Source organism: Engystomops pustulosus, unplaced genomic scaffold (assembly GCF_040894005.1).
Source record: "Engystomops pustulosus unplaced genomic scaffold, aEngPut4.maternal MAT_SCAFFOLD_361, whole genome shotgun sequence".
NCBI lineage: Eukaryota > Metazoa > Chordata > Amphibia > Anura > Leptodactylidae > Engystomops > Engystomops pustulosus.
Window position 1 is genome coordinate 20,001 of NW_027285240.1, and position 21,008 is coordinate 41,008.

Genomic DNA, 21,008 nt, shown 5'->3' on the forward strand with positions numbered 1-21,008 from the left:
AAGGCTGGGAGGGAAGCTACGGCGCTGCTACCCAGCTTTCAACCCTGCGGGACCGGTGCTCCGCTCCTATCGCTCCGGCGAACAGGGTCCGCTACGCTTTCAACACCAGCGCCCGGCAGAGGGCTTGGAGAAGGCTCGCGCGGATCCTCGGTTCGGATCGCCTGGCTTCGCGGGAGCGGCCTTCGGCTAGGGCCGACGACGGCCGGACCGAGCAGATTTGGACCGGGGTGCGGGGCGAGTACCTGCCTCTCTCACGAAGGGAGTGTCACCGGTAAGAAGCCTCTTCCCACGTCTGCTTGCCGACTTACGCTCGCCCCGACGAGAGGCCCAACCGAAAGAGTGGAAAGGGGCAGAGATTTCCAGGGTCGCCCCACCAGGGATGCAATACCCCAGTGCAGACAGTCGGCCCTGCCCCGAACCTACTCGGTGGTTTGAAGGTTAACCTCTTGGGGAAAAGCAGCGATTCGCCTCGCGGTGCGTGCCTCCGCGGATCTAAACCCCCTCGATCGATGTGGGGCCAGAGGACCCCTTTTCCCCGTACGAAACTGTCAGCTCACCATGGGCTCGACGTCCGTGGGTCGGGGAGTTGAGCGCTTACGCGCGGCGGGACCTTATAACCTGCAGCGGCTGAGGAGCGAAGATTTCCAGGGTGGGCCCCCGGGGATGCCATACCCCGAGCAGCCTGTCGGCCCCGCTCCTAGCACGCTGGCAAGCAATGGAGTCTTCCCCGCGGCAGCCACCGCCCTCGCCCTAGCCTCGCCGTCGGTCGATGAAGAACGTCGTTCGCCCTCCTCTGGCTCGGGATTTGGAAACGGCCTGGCCTTCGCCTACTCCGTCGGGCAACTGCCTTCCGCCAGCCCCTTCCCTCGAATCCCCTTCTTCCATTTTAGACCCGATCAGGGGATTGGTCAGCCCAGCCCTGGGGTAAGAAGAGGGGTTGGGGTCGGTTCGGCTTCGGGTGCCCCGCTCGGCCAAAGGTTCCCCTCGCTTTGGAAGCACGCGAGGTCGCGGAGGGTGTCGGGGTTATTTTTTCGGCTCCCTGGCTTCGCGGGAGCGGCCTTCGGCTAGGGCCGAGGCCGTCCGGCCCGCGCAGATTTGGACCGGGGTCCGGGGCGAGTACCTGCCTCTCTCAGCAAGGGAGTGTCACCGGTAAGAAGCCTCTTCCCACGTCTGCTTGCCGACTTACGCTCGCCCCGACGAGAGGCCCAACCGAAAGAGTGGAAAGGGGCAGAGATTTCCAGGGTCGCCCCACCAGGGATGCAATACCCCAGTGCAGACTGTCGGCCCTGCCCCGAACCTACTCGGTGGTTTGAAGGTTAACCTCTTGGGGAAAAGCAGCGATTCGCCTCGCGGTGCGTGCCTCCGCGGATCTAAACCCCCTCGATCGATGTGGGGCCAGAGGACCCCTTTTCCCCGTACGAAACGGCCGGCTCACCATGGGCTCGACATCCGTGGGTCGGAGAGTTGAGCGCTTACGCGCGGCGGGACCTTATAACCTGCAGCGGCTGAGGAGCGAAGATTTCCAGGGTGGGCCCCCGGGGATGCCATACCCCGAGCAGCCAGTCGGCCCCGCTCCTAGCGCGCTGACGAGCAATGGAGTCTTCCCCGCGGCAGCCACCGCCCTCGCCTCGCCGTCGGTCGATGAAGAGCCGAGTTCGCCCTCCTCTGCTCGGGACTCGGAAACGGCCTGGCCTTCGCCTACTCCGTCGGGCAACTGCCTTCCGCCAGCCCCTTCCCTCGAATCCCCTTCTTCCATTTTAGACCCGATCAGGGGATTGGTCAGCCCAGCCCTGGGGTAGGAAGAGGGGTTGGGGTCGGTTCGGCTTCCGGTGCCCCCGCTCGGCCAAAGGTCCCCTCGCTTTGGAAGCAGAGGGTGCCGGGGTTATTTTCGGCTTGACGCCTAGTCCGGTCCCTGCCGGTTCCCGTGGAGGCCCGCGGTCAAAACCAGCTCCCCGGCTGTCGGAGCCGGAGCCCCGCAGCCCGAGCGGACGCACCGAGTCCCTCATGTAAGGGATAGCCGCCCCTACGGAACGGCCCGGACTGGGACCAGGCACCCCCAGGCGCCGAAGGGGTGGGTCGGCCGTGTTGCCGAAGCTTAGCCGGCGCTGATGACCGCAGCCCCTAACGATGCCCACAGGCGGGGGAGCCAAGGAGAGCACTAGGAAGACGTGGCGGGGTCGGACGGCTCAATTTCCAGGGTGGGACCCCGGGGGTTCAGTACCCCGGGCATCCGGTCGGTTTCGCCGGCGCGACCCCAAGCCTTCCACGGCCCCCTTCGTGGGTGCAGGGATACCGTGCAGGGTGCAGGCTTAGACGCCAATTCCCCAGAAGTTTTAGGGATAGGGTTTGTCCGGGCGCCACCGCAGCGACAACCTCGCAAGAAGCTCTCTTCCACAAAAGCACGGGCAACGTTCGTGTGCGAGTGTTGGTCTCCCATGGTCTACCGACTCCCCCGGGCGGCCCAAGCGTTACGCCCACGGCCGGGCCCTCGAGCAGGCGCACCCCTGGTGCCTCTCGTAAGGGAAGGCTACGGTCCTCAACCCCTCGTATGGCGGGGAGGGCGCATTTGAAACGCTAAAGGACGAGCCCTGTTCGGGACCTGGCGGGGATCCGCGGATTGGCGAGAGGGATGGGTCTGCCGTTGGTCAGAGGGGACGCACCCCTGGGACGCAGTTTGGCATTAGCGACCGATGGCCCATCTACGACCATGTACTCCGGGAGCGCCAAGGAGGACGCGGGTGGGCTTTGGGGGCAGACTCAATTTCCAGGGTCTGGGCGCCGGGGGTGCAATACCCTTAAGCGCTCATGTCGGTTTCGTCTGCCGCCCGCCTCTGGCCCGGCTCCTAGTGACGGGTGCTGTGAACGTGCGATCGTGCTTGCGGTTGAAGAGTTCAAAGGCTACCGCTGGGGATAACACGCCCGGGGAATTTAGAAACCCCCCCCTCCGCTACAATCTCTGCTTCTGCCGGACTCGGAGGGGAGCCGCCCCGGGGGCGACCGCTCCCTCTCCTCTTCCGCGGCGTGCCGCGCGCTTCGCCGTCAGCAGCGGAGCGAACCTTTTTCTCGGTCCGCAGCTCTTCAGGCGTAGGCGGGCAGCGCTAACAGGGTACACTGGGGACCACTCGACCGCAACCGCTCCTCCGACCGACGAGCATACCTACCGCGGATACGCCACGGTGGGTCTAAGCCTCGTCGCCGCCGCGAGGAGCAGGCGGGAGCCGTCCCTTTTCGTGCTGCGGAAATAAACCGTGGACACAGAGGTGTGTCTGCGCTCTCCGACCGGGCGGGGGGCGATTGGACTTGCCCGAGGGACACTAGGCGAGGCGCTGCCGCGGGAGCCGGAGCTCCGCGCTGGACGCTGCCGCCGCCGCCGCCGCCCCCCACCCACGGTACGGTGGAGTACGCCCGTTCCATACGCTTCGTAGCAAACCTCAGCCGAAGCAGAGAGTCCTACCGCTGTGGCAGGAGCGGGGCCGTGCGAGGACCACACTGGCACCGCGCTACACAACCTTAGGCAGAGGACCACAGCCGCTCACGGGGAGCGGGGGATTGATGCGCGACCAAGACTGAGGCTAAGGAACGCTTTACCATAAACCGGCCGGGGCCAATACCCCTGACCGAGCAAAGTGCCCTGCCCCGCCGGATCGCGCTGTGTCAGATCGATCAAAAGAGCGGAGAGCCGAGACTCTACCGCTGGGAGTTTGTGGAGAACGGCCTGGCTTGCGTCCCGTCCTCCCGCCCTCGACCTCACATGGCTAGCCTCACCCGCCGGGAGCCACCCCATTGGGGACCGTAGGGCGGAGAAGGGGTCTCCGCGTCCGGAATTTACTTGTGGAGAACGGCCTGGCTTACGTCCCGTCCTCCCGCCCTCGACCTCACATGGCTAGCCTCACCCGCCGGGCGCCACCCCATTGGGGACCGTAGGGCGGAGAAGGGGTCTCCGCGTCCGGAATTTACTTGTGGAGAACGGCCTGGCTTACGTCCCGTCCTCCCGCCCTCGACCTCACACGGCTAGCCTCACCCGCCGGGCGCCACCCCATTGGGGACCGTAGGGCGGAGAAGGGGTCTCCGCGTCCGGAATTTACTTGTGGAGAACGGCCTGGCTTACGTCCCGTCCTCCCGCCCTCGACCTCACATGGCTAGCCTCACCCGCCGGGCGCCACCCCATTGGGGACCGTAGGGCGGAGAAGGGGTCTCCGCGTACGGAATTTCTTGTGGAGAACGGCCTGGCTTACGTCCCGTCCTCCCATGGCTAGCCTCACCCGCCGGGCGCCACCCCATTGGGGACCGTAGGGCGGAGAAGGGGTCTCCGCGTCCGGAATTTCTTGTGGAGAACGGCCTGGCTTACGTCCCGTCCTCCCGCCCTCGACCTCACATGGCTAGCCTACCCCGCCGGGCGCCGCTCCATTGGGGATACGGTACGGCAAAGCGCGACGCCGCACGATGCCAACACTTTGTGCAAAAACCTGGCAGAGTCGACCAAAACCTCGCTTCTTTGACCGGTATTTTTGATGCTTTTCTCTGCCGCCGAAGGTGCACTGAGGGTCGGATCGCCCAAAATTTTTACCGGTCGTTTTGGTCTGCGGTTCTTCCGAGAGGTGCCCGCCTGACAGTTCTTTTTCAGCAGCCTCCGAAAGGCCATCCAGCGGGCAAGCCAGGGGTTGGCAGCCGCCGGCGGTGAGCCTTCCCCGGCCGGGGCAGACGGCTCCGACCGCAAAATTTTTTCGACTTTCGCCGAGGCCAAAACCCCATGCACTTTTAAAGCCTGCCCGCAGCGCCGTCTCCTGTCAGACGTCCCTTGCCGCCTGCGGTGGTCCTCGCCCGGCAGAGAGAAGCCGGAGTCGCCCCCTCTCCGGTTCTTTTTCACCATTCCGGAGCTCTGAAATCTGCCGGACACCGAGTGACCGAGGACGCTTCCAGGAGGGCGGCAGCGAGAGGCAGAGTGCCACCGGTCGGGTCGCCGGTTCTCCCACACTTTGAAAATTTTTCGCTTGTTCTGGTGGGATGGAGAGAGAGCGTGGCTTATGCGCCCTCTGCCCCGCGGTCCGCCCTGGCTGGCCTTACGCCGGTGGTTCGCCAGGCCACCGGCACCTTGTACGGCGGGGACGGCGTGGCTTATGCGCCCGTCAACCCACCTACTCGCCCCGGCTAGCCTTTTACCCGGAGGGCGCCACGCTCCGGGTACCAGTGAGCGGCACGAACCCAGTCATACCATGCCGCTCACCTCGCGCCCTCTCCGGCCTCCGCCGCGGAGACCTCCCGCTAGGACCTGCGGGGGGCGATTTCTGCCAAAATCTACAAAGTCCCCGATGGTTAAGGACGTAGACTGTTGAGCGGGACCTACACACTCTTGTAGCCGATGGGGCTCGCCATTTCCCGCAGAAAATGGACCACCTCCCGCAGAGGAACATGAAATGCCCCTTCCCGCGGGACCCGAAGGACCGCTCTGTCCGAGCAGGCCTCCAGGACCACGGCACGCAAAAGCGACTCAGTCCCGCTGGCATTACGGATCTGACTTTGTGCAAAAACCAGGCAGAGTCGACCAAAACCTCCCTTCTTTGACCGGTGTTTTTGTTGCTTTTCTCTGCCGCCGAAGGTGCACTGAGGATCGGATCGCCCAAAATTTTTACCGGTCGTTTTGGTCTGCGGTTCTTCCGAGAGGTGCCCGCCTGACAGTTCTTTTTCAGCAGCCTCCGAAAGGGCATCCAGCGGGCAAGCCAGGGGTTGGCAGCCGCCGGCGGTGAGCCTTCCCCGGCCGGGGCAGACAGCTCCGACCGCAAAATTTTTTCGACTTTCGCCGAGGCCAAAACCCCATGCACTTTTAAAGCCTGCCCGCAGCGCCGTCTCCTGGCAGACGTCCCTTGCCGCCTGCGGTGGTCCTCGCCCGGCAGAGAGAAGCCGGATTCGCCCTCTCACCGGTTCTTTTTCACCATTCCGGAGCTCTGAAATCTGCCGGACACCGAGTGACCGAGGACGCTTCCAGGAGGGCGGCAGCGAGAGGCAGAGTGCCACCGGTCGGGAAGCCGGTTCTCCCACACTTTGAAATTTTTTCGCTTGTTCTGGTGGGATGGAGAGAGAGCGTGGCTTATGCGCCCTCTGCCCCGCGGTACGCCCTTGGCTAGCCTTACGCCGGTGGTTCGCCAGGCCACCGGCACCTTGTACAGCGGGGACGGCGTGGCTTATGCGCCCTCTGCCCCGCGGTACGCCCTTGGCTAGCCTTACGCCGGTGGTTCGCCAGGCCACCGGCACCTTGTACGGCGGGGACGGCGTTGCTTATGCGCCCGTCAATCCACCTACTCGCCCCGGCTAGCCTTTTACCCGGAGGGCGCCACGCTCCGGGTAGCAGTGAGCGGCACGAGCCCAGTCATACCATGCCGCTCACCTCGCACCTTTTCCGGCCTCCGCCGCGGAGACCTCCCGCTCTGTTCTGCGGAGAGCGATTTTGGGCAAAATCTACAAAGTCCCCGATGGTTAAGGACGTAGACTGTTGAGCGGGACCTACACACTCTTGTAGCCGAAGGGGCTCGCCATTTCCCGCAGAAAATGGATCACCTCCCGCAGAGGAACATGAAATGCCCCTTCCCGCGGGACCCGAAGGACCACTCTGTCCGAGCAGGCTTCCAGGACCACGGCACGCAAGAGCGACTCAGTCCCGCTGGCATTACGGATCTGACTTAGTGCAAAAACCTGGCAGAGTCGACCAAAACTCCCCATTCTCTGACCGGTATTTTTGTTGCTTTTCTCTGCCGCCGAAGGTGCACTACGGGTCGGATCGCCCAAAATTTTTACCGGTCGTTTTGGTCTGCGGTTCTTCCGAGAGGTGCCCGCCTGACAGTTCTTTTTCAGCAGCCTCCGAAAGGCCATCCAGCGGGCAAGCCAGGGGTTGGCAGCCGCCGGAGGTGAGCCTTCCCCGGCCGGGGCAGACAGCTCCGACCGCATAATTTTTTTCGACTTTCTCCGAGGCCAAAACCCCATGCACTTTTAAAGCCTGCCCGCAGCGCCGTCTCCTGTCAGACGTCCCCGCCGCCTGCGGTGGTCCTCGCCCGGCAGAGAGAAGCCGGAGTCGCCCTCTCTCCGGTTCTTTTTCACCATTCCGGAGCTCTTAAATCTGCCGTACTCCGAGTGACCGAGGACGCTTCCAGGACGGCGGCAGCGAGAGGCAGAGTGCAACCGGTCGGGAAGCCGGTTCTCCCACACTTTGAAAATTTTTCGCTTGTGCTGGTGGGATGGAGAGAGAGCGTGGCTTATGCGCCCTCTGCCCCGCGGTACGCCCTTGGCTAGCCTTACGCCGGTGGTTCGCCAGGCCACCGGCACCTTGTACGGCGGGGACGGCGTTGCTTATGCGCCCGTCATCCCACCTACTCGCCCCGGCTAGCCTTTTACCCGGAGGGCGCCACGCTCCGGGTAGCAGTGAGCGGCACGAGCCCAGTCATACCATGCCGCTCACCTCGCACCTTTTCCGGCCTCCGCCGCGGAGACCTCCCGCTAGGACATGCGGGGGGCGATCTTGACCAAAATCTACAAAGTCCCCGATGGTTAAGGACGTAGACTGTTGAGCGGGACCTACACACTCTTGTAGCCGAAGGGGCTCGCCATTTCCCGCAGAAAATGGATCACCTCCCGCAGAGGAACATGAAATGCCCCTTCCCGCGGGAACCCGAAAGGACCGCCCTGTCCGAGCAGGCCTCCAGGACCACGGCACGCAAAAGCGACTCAGTCCCGCTGGCATTACGGATCTGACTTAGTGCAAAAACCTGGCAGAGTCGACCAAAACTCCCCTTCTCTGACCGGTATTTTTGTTGCTTTTCTCTGCCGCCGAAGGTGCACTACGGGTCGGATCGCCCAAAATTTTTACCGGTCGTTTTGGTCTGCGGTTCTTCCGAGAGGTGCCCGCCTGACAGTTCTTTTTCAGAAGCCTCCGAAAGGCCATCCAGCGGGCAAGCCAGGGGTTGGCAGCCGCCGGCGGTGAGCCTTCCCCGGCCGGGGCAGACAGCTCCGACCGCATAATTTTTTCGACTTTTGCCGAGGCCAAAACCCCATGCACTTTTAAAGCCTGCCCGCAGCGCCGTCTCCTGTCAGACGTCCCCGCCGCCTGCGGTGGTCCTCGCCCGGCAGAGAGAAGCCGGAGTCGCCCTCTCTCCGGTTCTTTTTCACCATTCCGGAGCTCTTAAATCTGCCGTACTCCGAGTGACCGAGGACGCTTCCAGGAGGGCGGCAGCGAGAGGCAGAGTGCCACCGGTCGGGAAGCCGGTTCTCCCACACTTTGAAAATATTTCGCTTGTGCTGGTGGGATGGAGAGAGAGCGTGGCTTATGCGCCCTCTGCCCCGCGGTACGCCCTGGCTAGCCTTACGCCGGTGGTTCGCCAGGCCACCGGCACCTTGTACGGCGGGGACGGCGTTGCTTATGCGCCCGTCATCCCACCTACTCGCCCCGGCTAGCCTTTTACCCGGAGGGCGCCACGCTCCGGGTAGCAGTGAGCGGCACGAGCCCAGTCATACCATGCCGCTCACCTCGCACCTTTTCCGGCCTCCGCCGCGGAGACCTCACGCTCTGTTCTGCGGAGAGCGATTTTGGGCAAAATCTACAAAGTCCCCGATGGTTAAGGACGTAGACTGTTGAGCGGGACCTACACACTCTTGTAGCCGAAGGGGCTCGCCATTTCCCGCAGAAAATGGATCACCTCCCGCAGAGGAACATGAAATGCCCCTTCCCGCGGGACCCGAAGGACCGCTCTGTCCGAGCAGGCCTCCAGGACCACGGCACGCAAAAGCGACTCAGTCCCGCTGGCATTACGGATCTGACTTAGTGCAAAAACCTGGCAGAGTCGACCAAAACTCCCCTTCTCTGACCGGTATTTTTGTTGCTTTTCTCTGCCGCCGAAGGTGCACTACGGGTCGGATCGCCCAAAATTTTTACCGGTCGTTTTGGTCTGCGGTTCTTCCGAGAGGTGCCCGCCTGACAGTTCTTTTTCAGCAGCCTCCGAAAGGGCATCCAGCGGGCAAGCCAGGGGTTGGCAGCCGCCGGCGGTGAGCCTTCCCCGGCCGGGGCAGAAAGCTCCGACCGCATAATTTTTTCGACTTTCGCCGAGGCCAAAAGCCCAGGCACTTAGAAAGCCTGCCCGCAGCGCCGCCTCCTGTCAGAGGTCCCCGCCGCCTGCGGTGGTCCTCGCCCGGCAGAGAGAAGCCGGAGTCGCCCTCTCTCCGGTTCTTTTTCACCATTCCGGAGCTCTTAAATCTGCCGTACTCCGAGTGACCGAGGACGCTTCCAGGAGGGCGGCAGAGAGAGGCAGAGTGCCACCGGTCGGGAAGCCGGTTCTCCCACACTTTGAAAATTTTTCGCTTGTGCTGGTGGGATGGAGAGAGAGCGTGGCTTATGCGCCCTCTGCCCCGCGGTACGCCCTGGCTAGCCTTACGCCGGTGGTTCGCCAGGCCACCGGCACCTTGTACGGCGGGGACGGCGTTGCTTATGCGCCCGTCAACCCACCTACTCGCCCCGGCTAGCTTTTTACCCGGAGGGCGCCACGCTCCGGGTAGCAGTGAGCGGCACGAGCCCAGTCATACCATGCCGCTCACCTCGCACCTTTTCCGGCCTCCGCCGCGGAGACCTCACGCTCTGTTCTGCGGAGAGCGATTTTGGGCAAAATCTACAAAGTCCCCGATGGTTAAGGACGTAGACTGTTGAGCGGGACCTACACACTCTTGTAGCCGAAGGGGCTCGCCATTTCCCGCAGAAAATGGATCACCTCCCGCAGAGGAACATGAAATGCCCCTTCCCGCGGGACCCGAAGGACCGCTCTGTCCGAGCAGGCCTCCAGGACCACGGCACGCAAAAGCGACTCAGTCCCGCTGGCATTACGGATCTGACTTAGTGCAAAAACCTGGCAGAGTCGACCAAAACTCCCCTTCTCTGACCGGTATTTTTGCTGCTTTTCTCTGCCGCCGAAGGTGCACTACGTGTCGGATCGCCCAAAATTTTTACCGGTCGTTTTGGTCTGCGGTTCTTCCGAGAGGTGCCCGCCTGACAGTTCTTTTTCAGCAGCCTCCGAAAGGGCATCCAGCGGGCAAGCCAGGGGTTGGCAGCCGCCGGCGGTGAGCTTCCCCGGCCGGGGCAGACAGCTCCGACCGCATAATTTTTTCGAACTTCTCCGAGGTCAAAATCCCAGGCACTCCGACGGAAGGTCCGCCGCGCGTCTCCCGTCTGACGTCCCCGCCGCTCGCGGTGGTCCTCGCCCGGCAGGGAGCTGCCGGATTCGCCCTCTTACCGGTTCTTTTTCACCTTTCCGGAGCTCTGATATCTGCCGCACACACAGTGACCGAGGACGCTTCCAGGAGGGCGGCAGCGAGAGGCAGAGTGCCACCGGGCGGGTCCTCGGTTCTCCCACACTTAGAAAATTTTTGCGCTTGTGCTGGTGCGAGGACGTAGGTCTTTCGACCGGGGCAAGCCTGGAGGGCGGTAGCCGGGATTGGCGCCCTATTCCCGGCTAGCTCTCGGAGGCTTCACCCGGTTGGAGGTTGGAGCTCCGACTTCCATGGGCATGTTCCTCACCGGGACCTACGACCAAGTGTGGCCGAGGGACAGTGACACATTCCCGGGTAGCCTGAGTGGCTGCTCCCGCTGAGCTACTTCCATGGGCACTATTCCTCCCCGGGACTTGCCGCCAAGTCTTGGCCGGGGGACAGTGACACATTCCCGGGTAGCCTGAGTGGCTTCTCCCGCTGAGCTCTTACTTCCATGGGCATGTTCCTCACCGGGACCAACTACCAAGTGTGGCCGGGTTTCGAGCTCCAAACTCGGCTTGCACTTGGTCGCTTGGGGGGTCCCCTCCGCTCCGGGAAGGGCGCCCTCCAGCGGGCAGACGAGGGTACTTCTAGTCTGCCCGAGCTCCATGGGGCCCCTCTCGCCCCTAGGCTCCCCGCCCAGGGTTCCAGGGTCCCGGATAAAGCCACCCTGCCGAGTTCGGTATAGGGTACCGGGCCTGGCTGGAATCACGCCGGGATCGGTGAGACCTCCTCGGCCGCGGCTCAGCCTCCAAACTCCCTTTCGCGGTTCTCTTCCCTTCAACTTCCATGGGCATGTTCCACACCGGGACCTCCGACCAAGTGTGGCCGGGGAACAGTCACCCATGCCCGGGTAGCCTCAGCGGCTGCTCCCGCTGAGGTCAACTTGGAGGTTGGAGCTCCGACTTCCATGGGCACTATTCCTCCCCGGGACCTGCCGCCAAGTCTGGCCGGGGGACAGTGACACATTCCCGGGTAGCCCTGAGCGGCTGCTCCCGCTGAACTCTTACTTCCATGGGCATGTTCCTCATCAGGAACCAACGACCAAGTGTGGCCCAGGGACAGTGACACATTCCCGGTTAGCCTGAGTGGCTGCTCCCGCTGAGCTACTTCCATGAGCACTATTCCTCCCCGGGACCTGCCGCCAAGTCCGGCCGGGGGACAGTGACACATTCCCGGGTAGCCTGAGCGGCTGCTCCCGCTGAGCTACTTCCATGGGCACTATTCCTCCCCGGGACTTGCCGCCAAGTCTTGGCCGGGGGACAGTGACACATTGCCGGGTAGCCTGAGTGGCTGCTCCCGCTGAGCTCTTACTTCCATGGGCATGTTCCTCACCGGGACATACTACCAAGTGTGGCCGGGTTTCGAGCTCCAAACTCGGCTTGCACTTGGTCGCTTGGGGGTCCCCTCCGCTCCGGGAAGGGCGCCCTCCAGCGGGCAGACGAGGGTACTTCTAGTCTGCCCGAGCTCCATGGGGCCCCTCTCGCCCCTAGGCTCCCCGCCCAGGGTTCCAGGGTCCCGGATACAGCCACCCTGCCGAGTTCGGTATAGGGTACCGGGCCTGGCTGGAATCACGCCGGGATCGGTGAGACCTCCTCGGCCGCGGCTCAGCCTCCAAACTCCCTTTCGCGGTTCTCTTCCCTTCAACTTCCATGGGCATGTTCCACACCGGGACCTCCGACCAAGTGTGGCCGGGGAACAGTCACCCATGCCCGGGTAGCCTCAGCGGCTGCTCCCGCTGAGGTCAACTTGGAGGTTGGAGCTCCGACTTCCATGGGCACTATTCCTCCCCGGGACCTGCCGCCAAGTCTGGCCGGGGGACAGTGACACATTCCCGGGTAGCCCTGAGCGGCTGCTCCCGCTGAACTCTTACTTCCATGGGCATGTTCCTCATCAGGAACCAACGACCAAGTGTGGCCCAGGGACAGTGACACATTCCCGGTTAGCCTGAGTGGCTGCTCCCGCTGAGCTACTTCCATGAGCACTATTCCTCCCCGGGACCTGCCGCCAAGTCTGGCCGGGGGACAGTGACACATTCCCGGGTAGCCTGAGCGGCTGCTCCCGCTGAGCTACTTCCATGGGCACTATTCCTCCCCGGGACTTGCCGCCAAGTCTTGGCCGGGGGACAGTGACACATTGCCGGGTAGCCTGAGTGGCTGCTCCCGCTGAGCTCTTACTTCCATGGGCATGTTCCTCACCGGGACATACTACCAAGTGTGGCCGGGTTTCGAGCTCCAAACTCGGCTTGCACTTGGTCGCTTGGGGTCCCCTCCGCTCCGGGAAGGGCGCCCTCCAGCGGGCAGACGAGGGTACTTCTAGTCTGCCCGAGCTCCATGGGGCCCCTCTCGCCCCTAGGCTCCCCGCCCAGGGTTCCAGGGTCCCGGATACAGCCACCCTGCCGAGTTCGGTATAGGGTACCGGGCCTGGCTGGAATCACGCCGGGATCGGTGAGACCTCCTCGGCCGCGGCTCAGCCTCCAAACTCCCTTTCGCGGTTCTCTTCCCTTCAACTTCCATGGGCATGTTCCACACCGGGACCTCCGACCAAGTGTGGCCGGGGAACAGTCACCCATGCCCGGGTAGCCTCAGCGGCTGCTCCCGCTGAGGTCAACTTGGAGGTTGGAGCTCCGACTTCCATGGGCACTATTCCTCCCCGGGACCTGCCGCCAAGTCTGGCCGGGGGACAGTGACACATTCCCGGGTAGCTTGAGCGGCTTCTCCCGCTGAACTCTTACTTCCATGGGCATGTTCCTCATCAGGAACCAACGACCAAGTGTGGCCCAGGGACAGTGACACATTCCCGGGTAGCCTCAGCAGCTGCTCCCGCTGAGCTACTTCCATGAGCACTATTCCTCCCCGGGACCTGCCGCCAAGTCTGGCCGGGGGACAGTGACACATTCCCGGGTAGCCTGAGCGGCTGCTCCCGCTGGGCTACTTCCATGGGCACTATTCCTCCCCGGGACCTGCCGCCAAGTCTGGCCGGGGGACAGTGACACATTCCCGGGTAGCCTGAGTGGCTGCTCCCGCTGAGCTCTTACTTCCATGGGCATGTTCCTCACCGGGACATACTACCAAGTGTGGCCGGGTTTCGAGCTCCAAACTCGGCTTGCACTTGGTCGCTTGGGGGGTCCCCTCCGCTCCGGGAAGGGCGCCCTCCAGCGGGCAGACGAGGGTACTTCTAGTCTGCCCGAGCTCCATGGGGCCCCTCTCGCCCCTAGGCTCCCCGCCCAGGGTTCCAGGGTCCCGGATACAGCCACCCTGTCGAGTTCGGTATAGGGTACCGGGCCTGGCTGGAATCACGCCGGGATCGGTGAGACCTCCTCGGCCGCGGCTCAGCCTCCAAACTCCCTTTCGCGGTTCTCTTCCCTTCAACTTCCATGGGCATGTTCCACACCGGGACCTCCGACCAAGTGTGGCCGGGGAACAGTCACCCAGGCCCGGGTAGCCTCAGCGGCTGCTCCCGCTGAGGTCAACTTGGAGGTTGGAGCTCCGACTTCCATGGGCACTATTCCTCCCCGGGACCTGCCGCCAAGTCTGGCCGGGGGACAGTGACACATTCCCGGGTAGCCTGAGCGGCTGCTCCCGCTGAACTCTTTAGTTCCATGGGCATGTTCCTCATCAGGAATCAACGACCAAGTGTGGCCGAGGGACAGTGACACATTCCCGGGTAGCCTCAGCAGCTGCTCCCGCTGAGCTACTTCCATGAGCACTATTCCTCCCCGGGACCTGCCGCCAAGTCTGGCCGGGGGACAGTGACACATTCCCGGGTAGCCTGAGTGGCTGCTCCCGCTGAGCTACTTCCATGGAACTATTCCTCCCCGGGACTTGCCGCCAAGTCTTGGCCGGGGGACAGTGACACATTCCCGGGTAGCCTGAGTGGCTGCTCCCGCTGAGCTACTTCCATGGGAACTATTCCTCCCCGGGGACTTGCCGCCAAGTCTTGGCCGGGGGACAGTGACACATTCCCGTGTAGCCTGAGTGGCTGCTCCCGCTGAGCTCTTACTTCCATGGGCATGTTCCTCACCGGGACATACTACCAAGTGTGGCCGGGTTTCGAGCTCCAAACTCGGCTTGCACTTGGTCGCTTGGGGGGTCCCCTCCGCTCCGGGAAGGGCGCCCTCCAGCGGGCAGACGAGGGTACTTCTAGTCTGCCCGAGCTCCATGGGGCCCCTCTCGCCCCTAGGCTCCCGGCCCAGGGTTCCAGGGTCGCGGATCCAGCCACCATGCGGAGTTCGGTTTGGGTACCGGGCCTGGCAGAAATCACGCCGGGATCGGTGAGCCCTCCTCGGCCGCGGCTTCGCGCAAAAACTCCCTTTCGCGGTTCTCTTCACTTCAACTTCCATGGACACGTTCCACACTTGGACCTACGACCAAGTGTGCCCGGGGAACAGTAACCCATGCCCGGGCAGCCTCAGCAAGTGCTCCGGCTGAGGTCAGTTTGGAGGTTTGAGCTCCGACTTCCATGGCCATGTTCCTCACCGGGACCTACGACCAAGCGTGGCCGGGTTTCGAGCTCCAAACTCGGCTTGCACTTGGTGGCCAAGGGGGTCCCCTCCGCTCCGGGAAGGGCGCCCTCCAGCGGGCAGACGAGGTTACTTCTAGTCTGCCCGAGCTCCATGGGGCATTATTCCTCCCCGGGACTTGCCGCCAAGTCTGGCCGGGGGACAGTGACACTTGGCCGGGTAGGCGAAGTGGCTTCTCCCGCTGACTTGCCCCTTTGGAAGTAGGAGCTCCTACTTCCATGGGCATTATTCCTCCCCGGGACTTGCCGCCAAGTCTGGCCGGGGGACAGTGACACTTGGCCGGGTAGGCGAAGTGGCTTCTCCCGCTGACTTGCCCCTTTGGAAGTAGGAGCTCCTACTTCCATGGGCATTATTCCTCCCCGGGACTTGCCGCCAAGTCTGGCCGGGGGACAGTGACACTTGGCCGGGTAGGCGAAGTGGCTTCTCCCGCTGACTTGCCCCTTTGGAAGTAGGAGCTCTTACTTCCATGGGCATTATACCTCTCGAAGACTTAGAGCCAAGTGAGCTCCTACTTCCATGGGCATTATTCCTCCCCGGGACTTGCCGCCAAGTCTGGCCGGGGGACAGTGACACTTGGCCGGGTAGGCGAAGTGGCTTCTCCCGCTGACTTGCCCCTTTGGAAGTAGGAGCTCTTACTTCCATGGGCATTATACCTCTCGAAGACGTAGAGCCAAGTGAGCTCCTACTTCCATGGGCATTATTCCTCCCCGGGACTTGCCGCCAAGTCTGGCCGGGGGACAGTGACACTTGGCCGGGTAGGCCAAGTGGCTTCTCCCGCTGACTTGCCCCTTTGGAAGTAGGAGCTCCTACTTCCATGGGCATTATTCCTCCCCGGGACTTGCCGCCAAGTCTGGCCGGGGGACAGTGACACTTGGCCGGGTAGGCGAAGTGGCTTCTCCCGCTGACTTGCCCCTTTGGAAGTAGGAGCTCCTACTTCCATGGGCATTATTCCTCCCCGGGACTTGCCGCCAAGTCTGGCCGGGGGACAGTGACACTTGGCCGGGTAGGCGAAGTGGCTTCTCCCGCTGACTTGCCCCTTTGGAAGTAGGAGCTCTTACTTCCATGGGCATTATACCTCTCGAAGACTTAGAGCCAAGTGAGCTCCTACTTCCATGGGCATTATTCCTCCCCGGGACTTGCCGCCAAGTCTGGCCGGGGGACAGTGACACTTGGCCGGGTAGGCGAAGTGGCTTCTCCCGCTGACTTGCCCCTTTGGAAGTAGGAGCTCCTACTTCCATGGGCATTATTCCTCCCCGGGACTTGCCGCCAAGTCTGGCCGGGGGACAGTGACACTTGGCCGGGTAGGCGAAGTGGCTTCTCCCGCTGACTTGCCCCTTTGGAAGTAGGAGCTCCTACTTCCATGGGCATTATTCCTCCCCGGGACTTGCCGCCAAGTCTGGCCGGGGGACAGTGACACTTGGCCGGGTAGGCGAAGTGGCTTCTCCCGCTGACTTGCCCCTTTGGAAGTAGGAGCTCCTACTTCCATGGGCATTATTCCTCCCCGGGACTTGCCGCCAAGTCTGGCCGGGGGACAGTGACACTTGGCCGGGTAGGCGAAGTGGCTTCTCCCGCTTACTTGCCCCTTTGGAAGTAGGAGCTCCTACTTCCATGGGCATTATTCCTCCCCGGGACTTGCCGCCAAGTCTGGCCGGGGGACAGTGACACTTGGCCGGGTAGGCGAAGTGGCTTCTCCCGCTGACTTGCCCCTTTGGAAGTAGGAGCTCTTACTTCCATGGGCATTATACCTCTCGAAGACTTAGAGCCAAGTGAGCTCCTACTTCCATGGGCATTATTCCTCCCCGGGACTTGCCGCCAAGTCTGGCCGGGGGACAGTGACAATTGGCCGGGTAGGCGAAGTGGCTTCTCCCGCTGACTTGCCCCTTTGGAAGTAGGAGCTCCTACTTCCATGGGCATTATTCCTCCCCGGGACTTGCCGCCAAGTCTGGCCGGGGGACAGTGACATGTGGCCGGATAGGCCAAGTGGCTTCTCCCGCTGACTTGCCCCTTTGGAAGTAGGAGCTCCTACTTCCATGGGCATTATTCCTCCCCGGGACCTACAGCCAAGAGTGGCCGGGGGACAGTGACACTTGGCCGGGTAGGCGAAGTGGCTTCTCCCGCTGACTTGCCCCTTTGGAAGTAGGAGCTCCTACTTCCATGGGCATTATTCCTCCCGGGACTTGCCGCCAAGTCTGGCCGGGGGACAGCGACATGTGGCCGGATAGGCCAAGTGGCTTCTCCCGCTGACTTGCCCCTTTGGAAGTAGGAGCTCCTACTTCCATGGGCATTATTCCTCCCCGGGACCTACAGCCAAGAGTGGCCGGGGGACAGTGACACTTGGCCGGGTAGGCCAAGTGGCTTCTCCCGCTGACTTGCCCCTTTGGAAGTAGGAGCTCCTACTTCCATGGGCATTATTCCTCCCCGGGACTTGCCGCCAAGTCTGGCCGGGGGACAGTGACACTTGGCCGGGTAGGCGAAGTGGCTTCTCCCGCTGACTTGCCCCTTTGGAAGTAGGAGCTCCTACTTCCATGGGCATTATTCCTCCCCGGGACTTGCCGCCAAGTCTGGCCGGGGGACAGTGACACTTGGCCGGGTAGGCGAAGTGGCTTCTCCCGCTGACTTGCCCCTTTGGAAGTAGGAGCTCCTACTTCCATGGGCATTATTCCTCCCCGGGACTTGCCGCCAAGTCTGGCCGGGGGACAGTGACACTTGGCCGGGTAGGCGAAGTGGCTTCTCCCGCTTACTTGCCCCTTTGGAAGTAGGAGCTCCTACTTCCATGGGCATTATTCCTCCCCGGGACTTGCCGCCAAGTCTGGCCGGGGGACAGTGACACTTGGCCGGGTAGGCGAAGTGGCTTCTCCCGCTGACTTGCCCCTTTGGAAGTAGGAGCTCTTACTTCCATGGGCATTATACCTCTCGAAGACTTAGAGCCAAGTGAGCTCCTACTTCCATGGGCATTATTCCTCCCCGGGACTTGCCGCCAAGTCTGGCCGGGGGACAGTGACAATTGGCCGGGTAGGCGAAGTGGCTTCTCCCGCTGACTTGCCCCTTTGGAAGTAGGAGCTCCTACTTCCATGGGCATTATTCCTCCCCGGGACTTGCCGCCAAGTCTGGCCGGGGGACAGTGACATGTGGCCGGATAGGCCAAGTGGCTTCTCCCGCTGACTTGCCCCTTTGGAAGTAGGAGCTCCTACTTCCATGGGCATTATTCCTCCCCGGGACCTACAGCCAAGAGTGGCCGGGGGACAGTGACACTTGGCCGGGTAGGCGAAGTGGCTTCTCCCGCTGACTTGCCCCTTTGGAAGTAGGAGCTCCTACTTCCATGGGCATTATTCCTCCCCGGGACTTGCCGCCAAGTCTGGCCGGGGGACAGCGACATGTGGCCGGATAGGCCAAGTGGCTTCTCCCGCTGACTTGCCCCTTTGGAAGTAGGAGCTTCCATGGGCATTATTCCTCCCCGGGACCTACAGCCAAGAGTGGCCGGGGGACAGTGACACTTGGCCGGGTAGGCCAAGTGGCTTCTCCCGCTGACTTGCCCCTTTGGAAGTAGGAGCTCCTACTTCCATGGGCATTATTCCTCCCCGGGACTTGCCGCCAAGTCTGGCCGGGGGACAGTGACACTTGGCCGGGTAGGCGAAGTGGCTTCTCCCGCTGACTTGCCCTTTGGAAGTAGGAGCTCCTACTTCCATGGGCATTATTCCTCCCCGGGACCTACTGCCAAGTGTGGCCGGGGGACAGTGACATGTGGCCGGATAGGCCAAGTGGCTTCTCCCGCTGACTTGCCCCTTTGGAAGTAGGAGCTCCTACTTCCATGGGCATTATTCCTCCCCGGGACTTGCCGCCAAGTCTGGCCGGGGGACAGTGACACTTGGCCGGGTAGGCGAAGTGGCTTCTCCCGCTGACTTGCCCCTTTGGAAGTTGGAGCTCTTACTTCCATGGGCATTATACCTCTCGAAGACTTAGAGCCAAGTGAGCTCCTACTTCCATGGGCATTATTCCTCCCCGGGACTTGCCGCCAAGTCTGGCCGGGGGACAGTGACACTTGGCCGGGTAGGCGAAGTGGCTTCTCCCGCTGACTTGCCCCTTTGGAAGTAGGAGCTCCTACTTCCATGGGCATTATTCCTCCCCGGGACCTACTGCCAAGTGTGGCCGGGGACAGTGACATGTGGCCGTATAGGCCAAGTGGCTTCTCCCGCTGACTTGCCCCTTTGGAAGTAGGAGCTCCTACTTCCATGGGCATTATTTCCTCCCCGGGACTTGCCGCCAAGTCTGGCCGGGGGACAGTGACACTCGGCCGGGTAGGCGAAGTGGCTTCTCCCGCTGACTTGCCCCTTTGGAAGTAGGAGCTCCTACTTCCATGGGCATTATTCCTCCCCGGGACCTACTGCCAAGTGTGGCCGGGGAACAGTGACTCTTGGCCGGATAGGCCAAGTGGCTTCTCCCGCTGACTGGCCCTTTTGGAAGTAGGAGCTCCTACTTCCATGGGCATTATTCCTCCCCGGGACCTACAGCCAAGTGTGGCCGGGGAACAGTGACTCTTTGCCGGATAGGCCAAGTGGCTTCTCCCGCTGACTTGCCCCTTTGGGAAGTAGGAGCTCCTACTTCCATGGGCATTATTCCTCCCCGGGACCTACAGCCAAGTGTGGCCGGGGAACAGTGACTCTTGGCCGGATAGGCCAAGTGGCTTCTCCCGCTGACTTGCCCCTTTGGAAGTAGGAGCTCTTACTTCCATTGGCAGTATACCTCTCGGGGACTTAGAGCCAAGTGTCTTCACCTTTGGAGGTAGTAGCTCCTACTTCCATGTGCATTATTCCTCCCCGGGACATACTGCCAAGTGTGGCCGGGGAACAGTGACTCATGGGCCGGATAGGCCAAGTGGCTTCTCCCCGCTGACTTGCCCCTATGGAAGTAGGAGCTCTTACTTCCATGGGCATTATTCCTCCCCTGGACCTACTGCCAAGTGTGGCCGGGAACAGTGACTCTTGCCGGATAGGCCAAGTGGCTTCTCCCGCTGACTTGCCCCTTTGGAAGTAGGAGCTCCCACTTCCATGGGCATTATTCCTCCCCGGGGACCTACTGCCAAGTGTGGCCGGGGAACAGTGACTCACTGGCCGGATAGGCCAAGTGGCTTCTCCCGCTGACTTGCCCCTTTGGAGGTAGTAGCTCCTACTTCCATGGGCATTATTCCTCCCCGGGACCTACTGCCAAGTGTGGCCGGGGAACAGTGACTCTTGGCCGGATAGGCCAAGTGGCTTCTCCCCGCTGACTTGCCCCTTTGGAAGTAGGAGCTCCTAACTTCCATGGGCATTATCCTCCCCGGGACCTACTGCAAGTGTGGCCGGGGGACAGTGACATGTGGCCGGATAGGCCAAGTGGCTTCTCCCGCTGACTTGCCCCTTTGGAAGTAGGAGCTCCTAACTTCCATGGGCATTATTCCTCCCCGGGCCCTACAGCCAAGAGTGGCCGGGGGACAGTGACACTTGGCCGGGTAGGCGAGGTGGCTTCTCCCGCTGACTTGACCCTTTGGAAGTAGGAGCTCCTACTTCCATGGGCATTTTCCTCCCGGGACTTGCCGCCAAGTCTGGCCGGGGGACAGTGACATGTGGCCGGATAGGCCAAGTGGCTTCTCCCGCTGACTTGCCCCTTTGGAAGTAGGAGCTCCTACTTCCATGGGCATTATTCCTCCCCGGGGACTTGCCGCCAAGTCTGGCCGGGGGACAGTGACACTCGGCCGGGTAGGCGAAGTGGCTTCTCCCGCTGACTTGCCCCTTTGGAAGTAGGAGCTCCTACTTCCATGGGCATTATTCCTCCCCGGGACCTACTGCCAAGTGTGGCCGGGGGACAGTGACACTTGGCCGGGTAGGCGAAGTGGCTTCTCCCCGCTGACTTGACCCTTTGGGAAGTAGGAGCTCCTACTTCCATGGCATTATTCCTCCCCGGGACCTCCTGCCAAGTGTGGCCGGGGAACAGTGACTCTTGGCCGGATAGGCCAAGTGGCTTCTCCCGCTGACTTGCCCCTTTGGAAGTAGGAGCTCCTACTTCCATGGGCATTATTCCTCCCCGGGACCTACAGCCAAGTGTGGGCCGGGGAACAGTGACTCTTTGCCGGATAGGCCAAGTGGCTTCTCCCGCTGACTTGCCCCTTTGGAAGTAGGAGCTCCTACTTCCATGGGCATTATTCCTCCCTCCGACCTAACAGCCAAGTGTGGCC